The sequence below is a fragment of the Triticum urartu genome, chromosome 2A (genome assembly GCF_056163025.1).
Source record: "Triticum urartu cultivar PI428250 chromosome 2A, HENAU_Tu73, whole genome shotgun sequence".
Lineage (NCBI taxonomy): Eukaryota > Viridiplantae > Streptophyta > Magnoliopsida > Poales > Poaceae > Triticum > Triticum urartu.
This window is the reverse complement of record NC_141874.1, coordinates 150,070,497-150,090,880: the sequence shown is the minus strand read 5'-3', so window position 1 is coordinate 150,090,880 and position 20,384 is coordinate 150,070,497. Positions and strand designations below refer to the sequence as shown.

Genomic DNA, 20,384 nt, shown 5'->3' with positions numbered 1-20,384 from the left:
CATGTCCCCGATCTCATTCGGGACTCCGAACTACCTTCGGTACATCAAATCACATAAACGCATAATACCGATCGTCACCGAACGTTAAGCGTGCGGACCCTACGGGTTCGAGAACTATGTAGACATGACCGAGAAACGTCTCCGATCAATAACCAATAGTGGAACCTGGATGTTCATATTGGTCCTACATATTCTATGAAGATCTTTATCGGTCAAACCGCATAACAACATACGTTGTTCCCTTTGTCATCGGTATGTTACTTGCCCAAGATTGGATCGTCGATATCTCAATACCTAGTTCAATCTCGTTACCGGCAAGTCTCTCTACACTATCCCGCAACTAACTCATTAGTTGCATTGCTTGCAAGGCTTATAGTGATGTGCATTACCGAGAGGGCCCAGAGATACCTCTCCGACAATTGGAGTGACAAATCCTAATCTCGATCTATGCCAACTCAACAAGTACCATTGGAGACACCTGTAGAGCACCTTTATAGTCACCCAGTTACGTTGTGACATTTGGTAGCACACAAATTGTTCCTCCGGTAACCTGGAGTTGCATAATCTCATAGTCATAGGAACATGTATAAGTCATGAAGAAATCAATAGCAGTAAACTAAAATGATCAAGTGCTAAGCTAACGGAACGGGTCAAGTCAATCACATCATTCTCCTAATGATGTGATCCCGTTTATCAAATGAAAACTCATGTCTATGGTTAGGAAACATAACCATCTTTTTATTAATGAGCTAGTCAAGTAGAGGCATACTAGTGACACTCTATTTGTCTATGTATTCACACATGTATTATGTTTTCGGTTAATACAATTCTAGCATGAATAATAAACATTTATCATGAAATAAGGAAATAAATAATAACTTTATTATTGCCTCTAGGGCATATTTCCTTCATGCACGCGAGGAGATAGGCTCTAGAAGTCGCGTTGTTTCCCAAAGCACCGACATAATTACCCCCACCTTCCCTCATTGCTCTTCCCCCTATCTCCACTCTTCCCACTCTCACACCGGTGGCGGCGAGCAGCAGAGCTAAGAACTGCATGTGAGCACCAACATCAATTACCAGCTTCACCACAACGCCGGCAGGGGTTCAACAATGGAGGTAAGCCCTTTGTCATGTCTCTCGATTTGTGCATTTTATTTGCGTATTGTATTCAATTTCCACATTAGATTCATGCATTAGGGATTGTATTAAATGTGGGGGTTCGAAAGGGGATTAACCACCACATTTGCATTTAGGAGGTACAGATGGATTTTAGGGTTCATACGGGGATTGAGTGTAAGGGCGTTCGGGAATTGGGGTAAATCAAGCTTACAAGCATCGATACATCCTAGTCGGGCCGACCCTGGAGGCACTTGGGGCGGCGGGGGCCCTTAGCCTTGTCATTTTCCACCTCCGGCTCGACCACATCATCTACCATCTCCTCCTCCTCATCACCCCCAGGACGATGGGCCTTGTACAGCCGATTGGCGCCCACGCCCTGACCATCAGCTGAAGGAAATATGCCCTAGAGGCAATAATAAAGTTGTTATTTATATTTCCTTATATCATTATAAATGTTTATTATTCATTCTAGAATTGTATTAATCGGAAACTTAGTACATGTGTGAATACATAGACAAACAGAATGTCACTAGTATGCCTCTACTTGACTAGCTCGTTGAATCAATGATAGTTATGTTTCCTAACCATAGACATGAGTTGTCATTTGATTAACGAGATCGCATCATTAGAGAATGATGTGATTGACTTGACCCATGCGTTAGATTAGCACGATGATCGTTTAGTTTGTTGCTATTGCTTTCTCCATAACTTATACATGTTCCTATGACTATGAGATCATGCAACTCCAGAATACCGGAGGAACACTTTGTGTGCTACCAAACGTCACAATGTAACTGGGTGATTATAAAGGTGCTCTACAGGTGTCTCTGATGGTGTTTGTTGAGTTGGCATAGATCGAGATTAGGATATGTCACTCTGATTGTCGGAGAGGTATCTCTGGGCCCTCCCGGTAATGCACATTACTATAAGCCTTGCAAGCAATGTGACTAATGAGTTAGTTGCGGGATGATGCATTATGGAACGAGTAAAGAGACTTGCCAGTAACGATATTGAACTATGTATTTAGATACCGACGATCGAATCTCGGGCAAGTAACATACCGAAGACAAAGGGAACAACTTATGTTGTTATCCGGTTTGACCGATAAAGATCTTCATAGAATATGTGGGAGCCAATATGAACATCCAGGTTCCGCTATTGGTTATTGACTGGAGACGCATCTTGGTCATGTCTACACAGTTCTCGAACCCGTAGGGTCCGCATGCTTAACGTTCGGTGACGATCGGTATTATGAGTTTATGTGTTTTGATGTACCGAAGATAGTTTTGAGTCCCGGATGTGATCACGGACACGACGAGGAGTCTCTAAATGGTCGAGACATAAAGATTGATATATTGGACGGCTATATTCGAACACCGGAAGTGTTCCGGGTGATTTCGGAGAAAACCAGAGTGCTAGAGGGTTACCGGAACCCCCCCAGGAGAACTAATGGGCCACATGAGCCTTAGTGCAGAGAGAGAGGGCCGGCCAAGGCAGGCCGCGCCCCCTCCCCCCTGGTCCGAATTGGACTAGGGAAGGGGGGCGGCGCCCCCCTTTCCTTCTCCCTCTCCTCCTTCCTTTCCCCCTCCTAGTAGGAGTAGGAAAGGGGAGTCCTACTCCTACTAGGAGAAGGACTCCTCCTCTCCTGGCACGCCCCAAGGGCCGGCCGGCCTTCCCCCTTGCTCCTTTATATACGGGGGCAGGGGGCACCCTAGAACACACAAGTTGATTGTTTCCAGCCGTGTGCGGTGCCCCCTCAACCATAATCCGCCTCGGTCATATCGTAGCGGTGCTTAGGCGAAGCCCTGTCCCGGTAGCATCATCATCACCGTCATCACGCCATCGTGCTGATGAAGCTCTTCCTCAAAACTCTGCTGGATCGTGAGTTTGTGGGACGTCACCGAGCTGAATGTGTGCAGATCGCGGAGGTGCCATACTTTCGGTACTAGGATCGGTCGATCGTGAAGACGTACGACTACATCAACCGTGTTGTCATAACGCTTCCACTTACGATCTACGAGGGTACGTAGACAACACCCCCCCTCTCGTTGCTATACATCACCATGATCTTGCGTCTGCGTAGGATTTTTTTTGGAAATTACTACGTTCCCCAACATCAGCTCCACTACTTCGTGGTCATTCTCCTGCGCCACCACAGCGCCCGGTTGGGCATGAGGAGGCCTGGCAAGCCTATTGTCGGCCCATCTGGCTCTCTAACTAGGGTTGCCGGGCTTGGGCTGGCGTGTTGCATTTGTCCCTTCATTCGTGTTGTCACTACTACAGGATGCTGCTAATGCGACACTATGATCAAAGACCCTTTGACAAAACTATGTTCGATGCATTAATAGCAAACCGTGATGTAAAAACACCGTCCAAAAAGATGCAAAACGTTTGTGATGAAGGATACATCAAACACTGTTTAGATTTTAGTTGCATGTGTGATGCGGGGCATACGGTTCAGTCCAATGAACTGTTTTTGATGAGGCGGAACAAAAGAAACGGGCAGCCAGATGAAGGCGTGTGCGATATACGACATACAATTCACTCGGATAAACTATTTGTGATGAGGTGGAACAATAGAAATGGGCAGCTATATGAAGGTGTGTGTGATATACGGGATACAGTTCACTTGGATGAACTATTTGCGTTGGCCCAAGAGAACAGAAACGGTTCAACTTAACAAGATGTGTGTGATACGCAGCAAACATGTCTGTAATCGGAAATGTGTGGGAAGACTGATAACAACACAGACGATTCCTGTTAATAAGCCGTGTGTGTTGTGAGCAAACGATTGCTGGTATACAATTGTCAGTGATTAATGAAATCCTTACTGACGGGTTCCATTGTTTAGTCCGTGTGCGATGTGATTTGCTCTGTCTACAGAGCATCAACATATATATTTAAAAGACAACATTGCATAACCAAATTAAGCATACAATTACACAAGTGACTACACACATAACATTTCCACACACCAAAGTAAGCAATTACATGCATAGTAAACTAGGAGAAACGATGATCTAATCATCTACTTGCTGCGATGACGCTTGCCATTGCTCTGCTTCCAGCTAACTCCCTAGATGTTTTGGGGAAGGAGGCACTTCCTCATGTAAACGATCCGCATCTACATCTCGTAGCTCGTGTATGCCTCCTTGGCTGCGTACACGACGTGAGCTTTGTTGAGTTTCTCCATACAGGCCAAGTGCCAGGCACGCTTGTCCTTGTTGCAGGAATCCTTCATGTCTCTGTAGTTGGGATCGATGATGGCCTCGCCGAGGTGAACCAATGAGTCCTTCTCATGCTCCTTGCTGCCCCAGATCTTGTATTGGCCCTGGATGTCGACAAGATTCTGGTAGGCGATGCCTGAATTCTTGAGCACCTTTACATCATTGGTGATGTCCACCGTAGCGAACATGTAGTGGGGGTTGTTGACAAACCTGGCAAAATGCTCGCAAGGCCTTGTGGCCAGGCAGTAGTGGTAGACGAGGACGTGATTGTGTACGCACATCTGGGCAACGACGACCTTGCGGACCCATCACGAGCGCGGGTGTACTCGAGGTCGAACTCGACCACCATGTACTTCTCCTCAGCAAGCAACAACTCCATGATGTGGATGGAGTGCCCCACCTAGACTGGATTGTTGGTGTAAACCACTGAGAGCTCCATGAACCTTTTGTGGGTGTCCGCCACGGCATGCATGGTGAACCGCTGCTCGTCGTCGGCAGCCGCTCGGAGCGCCATTGGAGCCGCGCAGGATACCCTCTAAGAATTTGTTGTGGTTGTGTGCTTCTTGCAATGGTGGGCCGCGATCGAAAGGTTGAAGAGACACAAGGGTTAAATGGCCGCTATAATAAATGGGGACCGGCCAGCCTGTAATCGTCACGTCTTGTCACCGTGTTCATAGCGGAGGATTCCAAAGCACGCTTGACAACACCGCACGTGTTTCGTTTGACCATGTGTGGGCTCGAAGAGGCGCCAAATATATTGTCAGTGAGCCTGTTCCCGCGCTACAGTGCAAGCTTCCCGCCCGGCTAGTTTGGCCACGCGTCGGCTAGAAGAGGGACAAATCATGGGCATTTATTGGCAAAACGCTTTGTAAAAATGAAGTGTGTGGAATGACTTCGGTCATAAGTTTACCCGCGGGTGATGAGGTCAACGTTACACAGAAGGGTGATGATGGACACTCGAGTGCGATAATTAATTATGCGCTCTACAGGGCACACAGTTGAAGAAACCAACTATGTGCAATAATTTCAAAGATCGCACTCGAGTTAGCTATACAGATCATGTGCTATGAGGTCGACAAGGTAAAGAAATTCGAGAATGGTTAATAAAATCTAAGTCCATTGCATATTAAGGTCAAAATAGTGCTACCAATATACGAGTCTCATATGATGCCATTTCAATGATTGTACCACAAAAACTCGAAATATTACAAGGTTCAGATTCCAGAGTTATATGGCTCAAATTCGAAAATTACAAGGTTCAAACTAATATTATAAATGAAATTCAGCTCATCAGCTGCAAACGCTCGCACTGCTCCGCTGAACATGGATATAAGAGAGGTTCAAAGTAATATTACCACTTGTAAGGCTGGTTTCGAAACCTCATAATTTTTTCAAAGGGGTCAGCCACTGAGAAGTCATGTATGGGGTTGAGATGATGACTTCCGATTACTCTGTCATCTCAAGTTCCAAAATGAAATTCAACATTTTCGGAGCCTATTCCATTCTACTGCAGTCACGGCGCTCATCAACAAACCATTCATTTTTGCGAAATAAATGTAGGGAAAACCTCATTACCTCCAGCACCCTTGCTCTGACAACAAAGAACCCGACGAATATAATCTCCGGTAAGGTCCCTCGGTAGGAGTTCAAAGTAATTTCCGAGAGATGAAGATGTAGGCATTTGATGTGATTGTTATATTGTATCACATTATCCACCACCGGGCCTAATCTTATCTGCAAAAGAAGAAAACGTGTTAGTGCTTACATGTAGTTTTGAACACTACTACATGCCTATTTGGTTTGCAGGATTTGTAAAATTGATAACCCACAAGTATAGGGGATCGCAACAGTTTTCGAGGGTAGAGTATTCAACCCAAATTTATTGATTCGACACAACGGGAGCCAAAGAATATTCTCAAGTATTAGCAGCCGAGTTGTCAATTCAACCACACCTGGAAACTTAATATTTGCAGCAAAGTGTTTAGTAGAAAAGTAATATGATAGTAGTGGGGTAGCAAAGTAATATTTTTGGGTTTTGTAGTGATTGTAATAATAGCAACGAAAAAGTAAATAAGCGAAGAACAATATAGGAAAAGCTCGTAGGCAATGGATGAGTGATGGAGAATTATGCCAGATGCGATCGATCATGTAACAGTTATAACATAGGGTGACACAGAACTAGCTCCAGTTCATCAATGTAATGTAGGCATGTATTTCGAATATAGTCATACGTGCTTATGGAAAAGAACTTGCATGACATCTTTTGTCCTACCCTCCCGTGGCAGCGGGGTCCTATTGGAAACTAAGGGATATTAAGGCCTCCTTTTAATAGAGTACTGAACCAAAGCATTAACACATAGTGAATACGTGAACTCCTCAAACTACGATCATCACCGGGAGTGGTCCCGATTATTGTCACTTCAGAGTTGCCGGATCATAACACATAGTAGGTGACTATAGACTTGCAAGATATGATCAAAAACTCACATATATTCATGAAAACATAATAGGTTCAGATCTGAAATCATGGCACCCGGGCCCTAGTGACAAGCATTAAGCATATCAAAGTCATAGCAACATCAATCTCAGAACACAGTGTATACTAGGGATCAAACCCTAACAAAACTAACTCGACTACATGATAAATCTCATCCAACCCATCACCGTAAAGCAAGCCTATGATGGAATTACTGACGCACGGCGGTGAGCATCATGAAATTGGTGATGGAGGAAGGTTGATGATGACGATGGCGACAGATTCCCCCTCCGGAGCCCCGAACGGACTCCAGATCAGCCCTCCCGAGAGAGTTTAGGGCTTGGCGGTGGCTCCGTATCGTAAAACGCGATGAATCCTTCTCTCTGATTTTTTTCTCCTTGAACACAAATATATGGAGTTGGAGTTGAGGTAGGTGGAGCGTCAAGGGGCCCACGAGGTAGGGGGCATGCCCAGGGGGTAGGGCGCGCCCCCACCCTCTTGGACAGGGTGTGAGCCCCCTGACGTGGATCTTTCTTCCAGTATTTTTTATATATTCCCAAAATAATCTCCATTGATTTTCAGGTCATTCCGAGAACTTTTATTTCTACACAAAAATAACACCATGGCAATTCTGCTGAAAACAACATTAGTCCGGGTTAGCTCCATTCAAATCATGCAAGTTAGAGTCCAAAACAAGGGCAAAAGTGTTTGGAAAAGTATATACGACGGATACGTATCAACTCCCCCAAGCTTAAACCTTTGCTTGTCCTCAAGCAATTCAGTTGATAAACTGAAAGTGATAAAGAAAAACTTTTACAAACTCTGTTTGCTCTTGTTGTTGTAAATATGTAAAGCCATGATTCAAGTTTCAGCAAAGATGATGAACTAACCACATTCGCAATAACATTTAGGTCTCATGTTTACTCATATCAATGGCGTAATCAACTAGCGAGCAATAATAGTAAATCTCGGATGACAACACTTTCTCAAAACAATGATAATATGATATAACAAGATGGTATCTCGCTAGCCCTTTCTGAGACCGCAAAACATAAATGCAGAGCACCTTTAAAGATCAAGGACTGACTAGACATTGTAATTCATGGTAAAAGAGATCCAGTCAAGTCATACTCAATGTAAACTAACAGTAATGGATGCAAATGACAGGGGTGCTCTCCAACTGGTTCGTTTTAATAAGAGGATGATGACTCAACATAAAAGTAAACGGATAGGCCCTTCGCAGAGGGAAGCAGGGATTTGTAGAGGTGCCAGAGCTCGGTTTTGAAATAGATATGAATAATATTTTGAGCGGTATACTTTCATTGTCAACATAAAAACCGAGAGATCTCGATATCTTCCATGCTACACACATTATAGGCGGTTCCCAAACAGAATGGTAAAGTTTATACTCCCCCTGCACCAACAAGCATCAATCCATGGCTTGCTCGAACCAACGAGTGCCTCCAACTAACAAGAGTCCCGGGGGAGTTTTGTTTGCAGTTATTTTGATTTGATTTGCATAAAGCATGGGACTGGGCATCCCGGTGACCAACCATTTTCTCGTGAGTGAGGAGCGGAGTCCACTCCTCTTGAGAATAACCTGCCTAGCATGGAAGATACAGACAACCCTAGTTGATACATGAGCTATTCGAGCATACAAAACAGAATGTTTATTTGAAGGTTTAGAGTTTTTCACATACAAATTTACTTGGAACGGCAGGTAGATATCGTATATAGGTAGGTATGGTGGACTCATATGGAACAACTTTGGGGTTTATGGAATTGGATGCACAAGCAGTATTCTCGCTTAGTAAAAGTGAGGGATAGAAAAAGACTGGGAAGCGACCAGCTAGAGAGCGACAACAGTCATGAACATGCATTAAAATTAATCAACACCGAATGCAAGCATGAGTAAGATATAATCCACCATGAACATAAATATCGTGAAGGCTATGTTGATTTTGTTTCAACTACATGCGTGAACATGCGCCAAGTCAAGTCACTTAAATCATTCAGAGGAGGATACCACCCTATCATACCACATCATAACTATCTCAATAGCATGTTGGCACGCAAGGTAAACCATTATAACTCATAGCTAATCAAGCATGGCACAAGAAACTATGATCTCTAATTGTCATTGCAAACATGTTTATTCATAATAGGCCGAATCAAGAACGATGAACTAGTCATATTTACAAAAACAAAAGAGGTCGAGTTCATACCAGCCTTTCTCATCTCAGTCAGTCCATCATATATCGTCATAATTGCCTTTCACTTGCACGACCGAATGGTGTGAATAATAATAGTGCACGTGCATTGGACTAAGCTAGAATCTGCAGGCATTCAATAAACAGGAGAAGACAAGGCAATATGGGCTCTTTTTTCAGATAAACAATAATGCATAAAAGAGCCACTTCAACAATTTAATTATGGTCTTCTCCTATCGATCCCCAAAGAAAAGAAAAGAAACAAAACTATTTACAGGGAAAGCTCCCAACAAGCAAAAGAAGAACGAGAAATCTTTTTGGATTTTCTTTTTAGTTACTACTACTACAGGCATAGAAAGTAAACTAACTAAAAGCTACAACTATTTTTTTGGTTTTTCTTAAGGTTTTCAGACACACAAGAAGAAAGCATAAAGAGGGAAATAAACTAGCATGGATATTACAATGAAAAAGTATGAGCACCGACAACTAGCATGAGTGTGTGAACATGAATATAATGTCGGTGAGAAATACGTACTCCCCCAAGCTTAGGCTTTTGGCCTAAGTTGGTCTATTGCCACGGCTGGCCTAGCGGATATCCCAAGTTGTAGTTGGGGTCGTACTGTGATGCAGCAGCTATTGCCTCATGAGCTGCTGCTTGGAGGCAAGCTGTCTCCGTCCTCCTCTTATACTCATTCGCCTCCTCCCTGGTTATAGCATATCTCCCCTTTCCCTGAAAGTCAAAGAAAGCGGGAGCAGGGAGAGCGACGTGATAGGTGCGTCGTCTGTCAAAGATTAGTCAGTACTGGAGGAACTAGTCGTTCCTCTCAACAAACTGATGACGAACCATAGCATCATAATCTAGATAAGAAGGAGACAACTCAATATCATCTCCACGTATGGGTATCTCAAGAAAGTTAGCTATACGAGTTGCATAAATTCCACCAAAGAAATCTCCATGAATACGATTATTATGCAACCTACATGCAACAATAGCCCCCAAGTTATATTGTTTATCTCCTAAAACAGCGCTCCTGAGAACGCTAAGATCAGGTACACACATGTGACATGCTTCATCTTTACCATTTATGCACCTTCCTATAAGATAGCAAAATAATGTATAGCGGGAAAATGAATGCTCCCTATGGTGGCTTGTGTTACATCTCTAGATTCCCTCACTGTAATACTAGCAAGAAAATCTCTAAGCTAAGATTTGCTAGGTTCACTAGCACTACCCCATTGTGGGAGTTTGCAGGCAGTATTAAAATCCTCTATATCCATGGTATAAGATTTATCATAAAGATCAAACAGGACAGTTTGTGAATTGCGCGAGGATGAAAATTTAAACCTTCTCACAAATGAATCAGTTAAATAGAGGTATTGGGGGCACTTATCTGCCTCTAAGTTCTCCATGTCAGCATTACGCACATATGCATAAAATTCCTCTTTAATTCCTGCTTGGACCATGAAATCCTCTGACGGACATTCACAAGGCCGCACTTGAGCGTCCCTCGGTGGTTCATTGTCCGCATCGTGTATTGCGGGTCTAGGTCCTTGCTTCCTTGAAGAACCACCTTGGTACATTTTCCTAAATATATTTCTTCCTTCGAAAAATTTCTGAAATTTTTAGCAACTTAAAAATAAAAGTGAACCAAACTCAACAAAATTGATAGCAACTACTCCTACAAGTTCCTAGAGACTATATCATGCATTAAAACTACTTTTGACCATATAAATTTGACATGCAAGCTCAAGAACATGGTCACCTAAGCAGCAAAAATTTCCAATGAATAAAGCACTAGAACAAAAACTATTTGGACCATTGGAGGAGTCACATACCAAAGAACAATCTCCCAAAGCAGTTTTGTGAATGGAGCTTTTAGCTAGGAGATCGAAAATGGCAGGAAGATGAGCTAGAACTCGTGCATGAGCTGGTTGGTGATTTTTTTGGGAGGAAGCATGAGTGTGTGGTGGCTGGAATAAGTGGAGGGGACCCACGTGGGGTCCACGAGGCAGGGTGGCGCGCCTTGGGGGGTGGGCGCGCCCTCCACCCTCGTGGGCACGTGGCTGCTCCCCCTGCTATGTTTTCAGTGCCAGATATTCTCAAATATTTTGGAAAAAATCATATTTAATTTTCAGGGCATTTGGAGAACTTTTATTTTTGGGGTATTTTTTATTACATGGATAATTTAGAAAACAAACAGAAAATACTATTTTTGCTTTATTTAGTATAAATAACAGAAAGTAAAGGGAGGGTATAGAAAGTTGTGTTTTCTAAATTCATCCATCTCGTGCTCATCAAAAGGAATCCACTAACAAGGTTGATCAGGTCTTGTTAACAAACTCATTTCGAATAACATGGAACTGGAGAATTTTCGAATAACACTAGGTTACCTCAACGGGGATATGCACATCCCCAACAATAAGAATATCATATTTCTTCTTGACAGTGGGAAGAGGAAATTCAAAACCTCCAAAAATAATCGATGGAATTTTTCCAATAGAGTTTATACTATGAACTTGAGGTTGTTTCCTCGGAAAGTGTACCGTATGCTCATTACCATTAACATGAAAAGTGACATTGCCTTTGGTGCAATCAATAACAGCCCTGCAGTATTCAAAAAGGGTCTACCAAGGATAATCGACATACTATCATCCTCGGGAATGTCAAGAATAACAAAGTCCGTTAAAATAGTAACGTTTGCAACCACAACAGGCACATCCTCTCAAATACTGACAGGTATAGCAGTTGATTTGTCAGCCATTTGCAAAGATATTTCAGTAGGTGTCAACTTATTCAAATCAAGTCTACGATATAAAGAGAGATGCATAACACTAACACCGGCTCCAAGATCACATAAAGCAGTTTTAACATAATTTCTTTTAATGGAGCATGGTATAGTTGGTACTCCTGGATCTCCAAGTTTCTTTGGTATTCCACCTTTAAAAGTATAATTAGCAAGCATGGTGGAAATTTCAGCTTCTGGTATCTTTATCTTATTTGTAACAATATCTTTCATATATTTAGCATAAGGATTCATTTTAAGCATATCAGTCAAACGCATACGCAAAAAGATAGGTCTAATCATTTCAGCAAAGCGCTCAAAATCCTCATCATCCTTTTTCTTGGATGGTTTAGGAGGAAAAGGCATGGGTTTGTGAACCCATGGTTCCCTTTCTTTATCGTGCTTCCTAGCAACAAAGTCTCTCTTATCATAACGTTGATTCTTTGATTGTGGGTTATCAAGATCAACAGCAGGTTCAATTTCTACATCATTATTATTGCTAGGTTGAGCATCAACATGAACATCATCATTAACATTATCACTAGGTTCATGTTCATTACCAGATTGTGTTTCAGCATCAGAAATAAAAATATCATTGGGATTCTCAGGTGTGCCAATAACAGGTTCACTAGAAGCATGCAAAGTCCTATCATCTTTCTTTTTCTTCCTCTTAGAAGGACTAGGTGCATCAGTATTAATTCTCTGAGAATCTTGCTCAATTCTCTTAGGATGGCCCTCAGGATACAAAGGTTCCTGAGTCATTTTACCACCTCTAGTCATAACCCTAACAACATTATCATTCTTCTTATTATTTAATTCACTGAGAAAATCATTCTGAGCTATAAGTACTTGTTCTACTTGAGTGGTAACCATAGAAGCATGTTTACTAATAAGTTTAAGTTCACCCTTAACACTGGCCATATAATTACTCAAGTGTTCAATCATATAAGCATTATGTTTCAATTGTCTACCAACATAAGCATTAAAATTTTCTTGTTTAACAATAAAATTATCAAACTCATCTAAGCATTGGCTAGCAGACTTATTACGAGGAATATCACCTTCATCAAATATATAGAGAGAATTTACCTTTACTACCTATGTTGGGTTATCAAGACCATGTGTTTCTTCAATAGGTGATGAATTAAGACCATGTATTTCTTCAACAGAAGGTAAGTTCTTAACATCTTCAGCTTTAATACCTTTTTCTTTCATAGAATTCTTTGCCTCTTGCATATCTTCAGGACTGAGAAATAGAATACCCCTTTTCTTTGAAGTTGGATTAGGAGTTGGTTCAGGAAGTGTCCAATTATTTTCATTGGTCAACATATTATTCAGTAGCAATTCAGCTTGATCAACAGTTCTTTCCCTGAAAACACAAGCAACACAACTATCCAGGTAATCTCTGGAAGCATCGGTTAGTCCATTATAAAAGATATCAAGTATTTCATTTTTCTTGAGAGGATGATCAGGCAAAGCATTAAGTAATTGGAGATGCCTCCCCCAAGCTTGTGGGAGACTCTCTTCTTCAATTTGCACAAAATTATATATTTCCCTTAAAGCAGCTTGTTTCTTATGAGCGGGGAAATATTTAGCAGAGAAGTAGTAATCATATCCTGGGAGCTACGCACACAACCAGGATCAAGAGAATTAAACCATATCTTAGCATCACCCTTTAATGAGAACGGAAATAATTTAAGGATATAATAGTAGCGAGTTTTCTCATCATTAGTAAAGAGGGTGGCTATATCATTTAATTTAGTGAGATGTGCCACAACAGTTTTAGATTCATAGCCGTAAAAAAGATCAGATTCAACCAAAGTGATTAACTCAGGATCAACAGAGAAATCATAATCCTTATCAGTAATAAAGATAGGTGAAGTAGAAAAAGCAGGATCATATTTCATTCTAGCATTCAGAGATTTTTCTTTCAGCTTAGCTAATAGTTTCTTAAGATCACTTCTATCATTGCAGGCAAGAAAGTCTCTAGCAGTTTCTTCATCCATAACATAACCCTCAGGTACAACAGGCAATTCATATCTAGGGGGAGAATCTTCATCATCACTTTCATCAATATTAGCAGTTTCAATAATTTCATTCTCTCTAACCCTACCAAGTTGTTCATCAAGAAATTCACCAAGTGGCACAGTAGTATCAAGCATAGAAGTAGTTTCATCATAAGTATCATGCAAAGAAGAAGTGGCATCATCAATAACATGCGACCTATCAGAATTAATAGCAGAAGCAGGTTTAGGTGTCGCAAGCTTACTCATAACAGAAGGTGAATCAAGTGCAGAGCTAGATGGCAGTTCCTTACCTCCCCTCGTAGTTGAGCGATAGATCTTGGTTCTTTGATCTTTCAAGTTCTTCATAATGATAAGCAGATATAAATCCCAAGTGACTCAAAGAATAGAGCTATGCTCCCCGGAAATGGCGCTAGAAAATAGTCTTGATAACCCACAAGTATAGGGGATCACAACAGTTTTTGAGGGTAGAGTATTCAACCCAAATTTATTGTAACATCCCAAATTTTCAATTTGGAATGTTATACATTAGATCATCATTGCATATCATAATTTATTTGCTTTTGGTTTTGATCCTAGAAATTCCACGCAACTCAAGGACCCACGGAGAGAGTTGGGGATTTCGTTATTTTCATATTTGAGTTTTCTCAAATTTTGCGAATAGGATCATTTGATTTTAATTATTTTATCATCAATTATTTCTATTACAAAAATATGAGAGAGGGAATTAAATGACTTTCCCAAAATAAAGAAATATTGAGGATTTAATAATAAAATCAAACAAGATTTTATTTTGGAGTTTTTCGGTATTTTATTTGGATTTAGGAAAAATGTGCGTTTTTCAAAATTGCATTTAGGCTCCAAATAAATGTTCACCTTGTGCGGCTTGATTTTAGAAGCCCGGGAAAATTTATTTCGGGATTTTTGGAGTCCGTTTAGTATTTCTTTTATTTGTTTTTCTGCGTGAAATAATTAAAAAAAACGCGAACCGACTTTGGGCCGTACCCGAGCAGGACTCCGCCCGGGGCAGCCTTTAAATAGCCGCCGCCCAAGCCGCCTTTCACACCCTCGATGCGACTATATCTCCCACGTGTCGAGGCACGACTTAGAGGCATAATCGCATTGAAGGCAATGTCGCAAGTTAGGCAATCTTCACAACATCCCATGTAATATAGATAATAAGAGGGGAGAAACATAGTTGGCTTACACTCGCCACGTCAATCAAAAAACATAAATAGCATTACAACATTCAAACACTCATGGCCCGACTGCGGCGCCAAAATAAAAGATAACCCAACATGCGACACGGTCCCGATCACCCCAACTGGGCACCACTACTGATCATCAGGGAAAGACACATAGTATCGGCGTGAGTCCTCGTCGAACTCCCACTTGAGCTCAAGCGCGTCATCTGGAGCGGAATCATCAGGCCCTGCATCTGGTTTAATAGTAATCTGTGAGCCACAGGGACTTAGCAATCTCGCACCCTCGCGATCAAGACTGTTTAATCTTATAGGTAAGGCAAGGAAAATATGTGGAGCTGCAGCAAGCGACTAGCATATATGGTGGCTAACCTATTCGCCAAAGAGAGCGAGAAGAGAGAGGGAGAAGCGCGAGCGAGAATCTAGAGAACAACCTGCGGCAAGCATTACTCCAACACCGTGTTCACTTCCCGGACTCCGCCAAGAAGAGACCATCACGGTAACTCACACAGTTGATTCATTTTAATTAAGTTAAGGTTCAAGTTATCTACAACCGGACATTAACAAATTCCCATCTGCCCATAACCGCGGGCATGGCTTTCGAAAGTTCAAATCCCTGCAGGGGAGTCCCAACTTAGCCCATGACAAGCTCTCACGGTCAACGAAGGAATAGACCTCCTCCCGAGACGTTCCGATCAGACTCGGTATCCCGGTTCTTCAAGACACTTCGACAGGTTAAAACAAATCCAGCAACACCGCCCGAAGGTGCCGACAAATCCCGATAGGAGCTGCACATATCTCGTTCTGAGGGCACACTCAGATAGGTCAAGCTACAACTAAAACCAACCCTCGAGTTTCCCTGAGGTGGCCCCGCAAGCTGCCTGGTTCGGACCAACACTCAGAGGAGCACTGGCCGGGGGGGGGGGTTAAATAAGATGACCCTCGGGCTCCGGAAACCCAAGGGAAAAATAGGCTAGGTGGCAAATGGTAAAACCAAGGTTGGGCATTGCTGGACAAGCTTTAATCAAGACGAACTATCAAGGGGATCCCATTATAACCCAACCGCGTAAGGAACGCAAAATCCGGGAACATAACACCGATATGACGGAAACTAGGGCGGCAAGAGTGGAACAAAACACTAGGCGAGAGGCCGAGCCTTCCACCCTTTACCAAGTATATAGATGCATTAAGATAACAAGGCAATATAATGATATCCCAACAAGTAAATAATGTTCCAACAAGGAACGGTCTCCAATCTTCACCTGCAACTAGCAATGCTATAAGAGGGGCTGAGCAAAGCGGTAACATAGCCAATCAACGGTTTGCTAGGACATGGTGGGTTAGAGGTGTGACATGGAAATTTGGGAGGCATGATAAGCAAGTGGTAGGCATCGTAGCATAGGCATAGCAAAAGAGCGAGCATCTAGCAAAGCAAAGATAGTAGTGATTTCGAGGGTATGATCATCTTGCCTGCAAAGTTTTCAGAGTTGACTGGATCCTCGAAAGCAAACTCAACGGGCTCCTCGTTAGCGAACTCGTCTCCCGGCTCTACCCAAACAAGACAAACAAGCAACAAGGACACAATCAACCACGTGCAAACTCAAACAACATGATGCAAAGATGATATGCTATGCGGGATGCAATATGTGATGCATATGCAAGATTTGACAAGGAAAGAATGAATCTGGCCTCAACATGGAAATACAAGTGTGCCACTAGAAAGATGAGATGAAATCGCTTGAAAATGATATAAATAACGCCGGAATCGGAGTTACGGTTTGGAAATGGCAAGCAATTCAAATATGACCACGATCTGCGATTTACAGCAAGTAGCCATCTAAATGCAACAAGATGAACATGCTACAGCACTCAAACATGACAACAAAATACATGGCAGGGATCCATTCATGATGCTTAACAAAAGTCTAGCACTGAGCTACGGCCAAATCATCCATTAACAGGTTCAACCAAGCATGGCAAAAATGCATTTGGTAAACAGATCTCAGACTTCGTGAAATTAACACTTGTCTGGAATTTCAGATCAGGTAGCACTCTTTGGAGCATGAAAACTATATGCTACAGGACCTGAACATGGCAAAGTAAAGCATGGCATGGAGCTACTCAAAGAGCTTAACAAAAGTCCCTTAGTGACCCTGAGCCAGAAGGGATCATAAAATACATTTGCAAGTATGTGAACATGGCAAAAATATAATCAGATCACAGACTTAGTGAAAACCGGAGCATGCTGAAAACAGATATCAAGTAGGCATGTTTACGAGCTCGATGCACTCACTACAGAGCAAGTCATGACAATCTAAGCATACACCCATCAAGAATACACAAAATGCAAGCTAGACATGGCAAGAACAATAACATAGCATGCACGGATCAACTACAACATCCTTGGCAAAATCGCTAACAAGTAGACAATCTGCCCAGATTCACGAAATAGCAAAAGTAGAGCTCGATTGACTCAAGCTAGGGTGCTCCATAATTGCAAAAAAAGACATGGATGGATAGATCACTACAAGATTAACAAAAAAATCCTTACTGATCATCCTCAAAAGATGCACGGATCACTAGGAAACAACATGAACATATGGCGTAATGAGATAAACAGGTCAAGGACTTAGTGGAAATGCTAAGTCCCTGAAATCAGCATTACCAAGTGCCTCACTTTGCAAGCTTGTGCTAGTCACCACACACATCACAAAAATACATGGGTTGCACCTCCGGATAGATGGCAAAACATATAACAAAACACATGTAGAGCTCATGGGCACATCATGCACACAATAATCATGGCAAAAATGACAAATATCTAATGAAGCAGCAGATCTGACAATTATCCCAAATAGCACTCTTCCAACAGCATTTCGGGCATCAATATGAACTCAAATGAAAATGATGCAATGAGATGAAATGATGTGCTCTCTGAGACGAACATTTTGATATGCTATATGCCCAAAACGGAGCTACGGATGCAAAGTTACGATGCGATGAACCGGAGCAATTAATTAGGGTTTCGGGGCAAAAGTCAACCGAGACGGGATCTCAGATCCAGATCCACTGTTCACGTGCGGATAACGATGTTCGCCGGGAAGCTCGAGCTCGCCGGAGAAGGGGCCGGCCGGAACTTGGGGAGGCGGAGGCGGCGGAGGGCGTCGCCAGAGAAGGCGCGGCTGGGCGCGGTCGCCGGAGCCGGGAGCTCCTCTCCCTGGCGCGGGCGCCGGCGAGGGCTTGTGGCGGCGGGGCGAGGTCCGGTGGCGGCGGAGCGACCTCCTGCCGGCGATGGCGCGCCGGGTGGCGGCGGTCGGGGCTGAGGAAGACGACGGCGGGCGCGGGCGTGAGGCGGCCCGGATCGGCGCGGGAGAGGGCCCGCCTTGGGCCCGGGCGGGCCGGCGGCAAAGTGGTCTCCGCGGGGGACACGTGGCGGTGGCTGATTGGCGGTGGCGGATCGGGCGGACGTGTCCGGCCCGATTCGGACACGTCCGGTGGCGAGGGGAGCTGATTTTAGGGTTTCGGGGGAGAAGGAGATCCGGATTTCGGAGGGGGTCTATTTATAGGCATAGAGGGAGCTAGGAGAGTCCAAATGAGGTGCGGTTTTCAGCCACGTGATCGTGATCAAACGCTCTAGATGATGGAGAGGGTTTTGGTGGGTTTTGGGAAACTTGGAGGGGTGTTGGGCTGCAACACACACGAGGCCTTTTCGGTCCCTCGGTTAACCGTTGGAGCATCAAACGAAGTCCAAATGGTACGAAACTTGACAGGCGGTCTACCGGTAGTAAATCAAGGCCGCTTGGCAAGTCTCGGTCCAATCCGGAAATGTTTAATCCCCACACATGAAAGAAAGGTAGAAATGACCACCGGAGGAGAACGAAGCGCCGGAATGCAAAATGGACAACGGGGAAAATGCTCGAATGCATGAGACGAACGCGTATGCAAATGCAATGCACATGATGACATGATATGAGATGCATGACAACGATAACAACACACGGAGACAAAGACCCGAACCCGAGAGAATAAAATAACTTAAGGCCGGAAACGGCAAGAGTTGGATTACATATTGGGTAAATCATATCCGGGGTGTTACACCGCCCCAGCCCACCAGAGCCGCCGCCAACCCTAACCCTAGCCGTGCCTCGATCCGCGCGCCCGCCACCGCCGCCGGAGCCACCGCCGACCCGCCTCCCGAGGTAAAAAAAGAGAAAAAAGGGGGGTCACAATTTTATTTTTTTAGTTTCGGTTTTTTAAATAGATCGGTTTTTCCGATTTATTTAATTAGCGAGCGTTTGTCCGTTCGTTCGTTCTAGCGAACGTTCTTCGTTTTTCTTTTTCTCGGATTAAATCCGCGATTTTTCTGATCGCGATTCCTGATCCGATTTTCGTTTTAGTATAACTTTTCGCTCGTTTATCAGAATCAGGCGATTCAAGCGCCTGGAGTTTCGTCTCGAAACCCTTTATCCGTTTAACCAACTTAAACAAGTTTTTGCCACTGTAAAAATTGCCATATATCCAGAATAGTAAACGAAGCTTGTTTCTTTTGCCATTTGACTTTCGTTGCTTCGTTTGATTTGATTCTTTTTGCAAACCGGAGTTTTTAAGTTGAACCTTCTGGTTAGATCTCTTATTTGAGTTTTACCTGTGCATTAGATGACTACTTATTGTATGCTTGTTTGTTTGACTGCGATAGAATACCCGGAGTGCGCCGCCTGTTACTTCGAATCTCGATGTTTCGCGGATCATCAGCAAGGCAAGTAACACTTTGATCATACCTCCTACTACCCAGTTTTATTGCATTAGATCAATCCTCGAACATTGCATGATTAGGATCTAATTAAATTGTGGGATGGGAAGTAGTTGAGGTAGTACCTATTACCTGTTTATTATCAAACCTTTGGGAGTTACTTCTACGTTTGCCTATTATGCCATGCTATGCTAGTAGACGTGGATTGGGTGAGTGATTTCCATGACAGATGTGAGTTTGTTAATTAATGGTTTATCTAAGGTGGCAACTTAAACACACATCTGGGTGGATTGAGGTACCTGGGTATTCCAGGATTGCCTGTTTTTCTTTATGGACCGCCACCCAGGCCCAAAGGGATCATGAGATTTTTCATACTAGAAACTTCCGTGTGCAGCCACAAGCTATTATGGGCTCTAGCATAGTTGATTAAGTCGTGCGAACTCTTACAGGGTAGACTAGAAGATGTAGGGGAAAGTAGGTGTAACGGTCTATCCATCGTAAGGTGCTAGCGCTTCTGAAAGACTATGTCTCGGTCATCCGTCTTCTCAAACACCATGTAGTGCGAGAAACCAAACGGAGGCGATCGAGTC

At 43.2% G+C, this 20,384-nt stretch overlaps 1 pseudogene; it reads right to left on the bottom strand.

Annotated features, from left to right (window-relative positions):
- Positions 1 to 1,348: 1,348 nt before the first annotated feature.
- LOC125535441 (uncharacterized) overlaps positions 1,349 to 20,384 on the bottom strand; it is a 113,172-nt pseudogene continuing 94,136 nt past the window's right edge.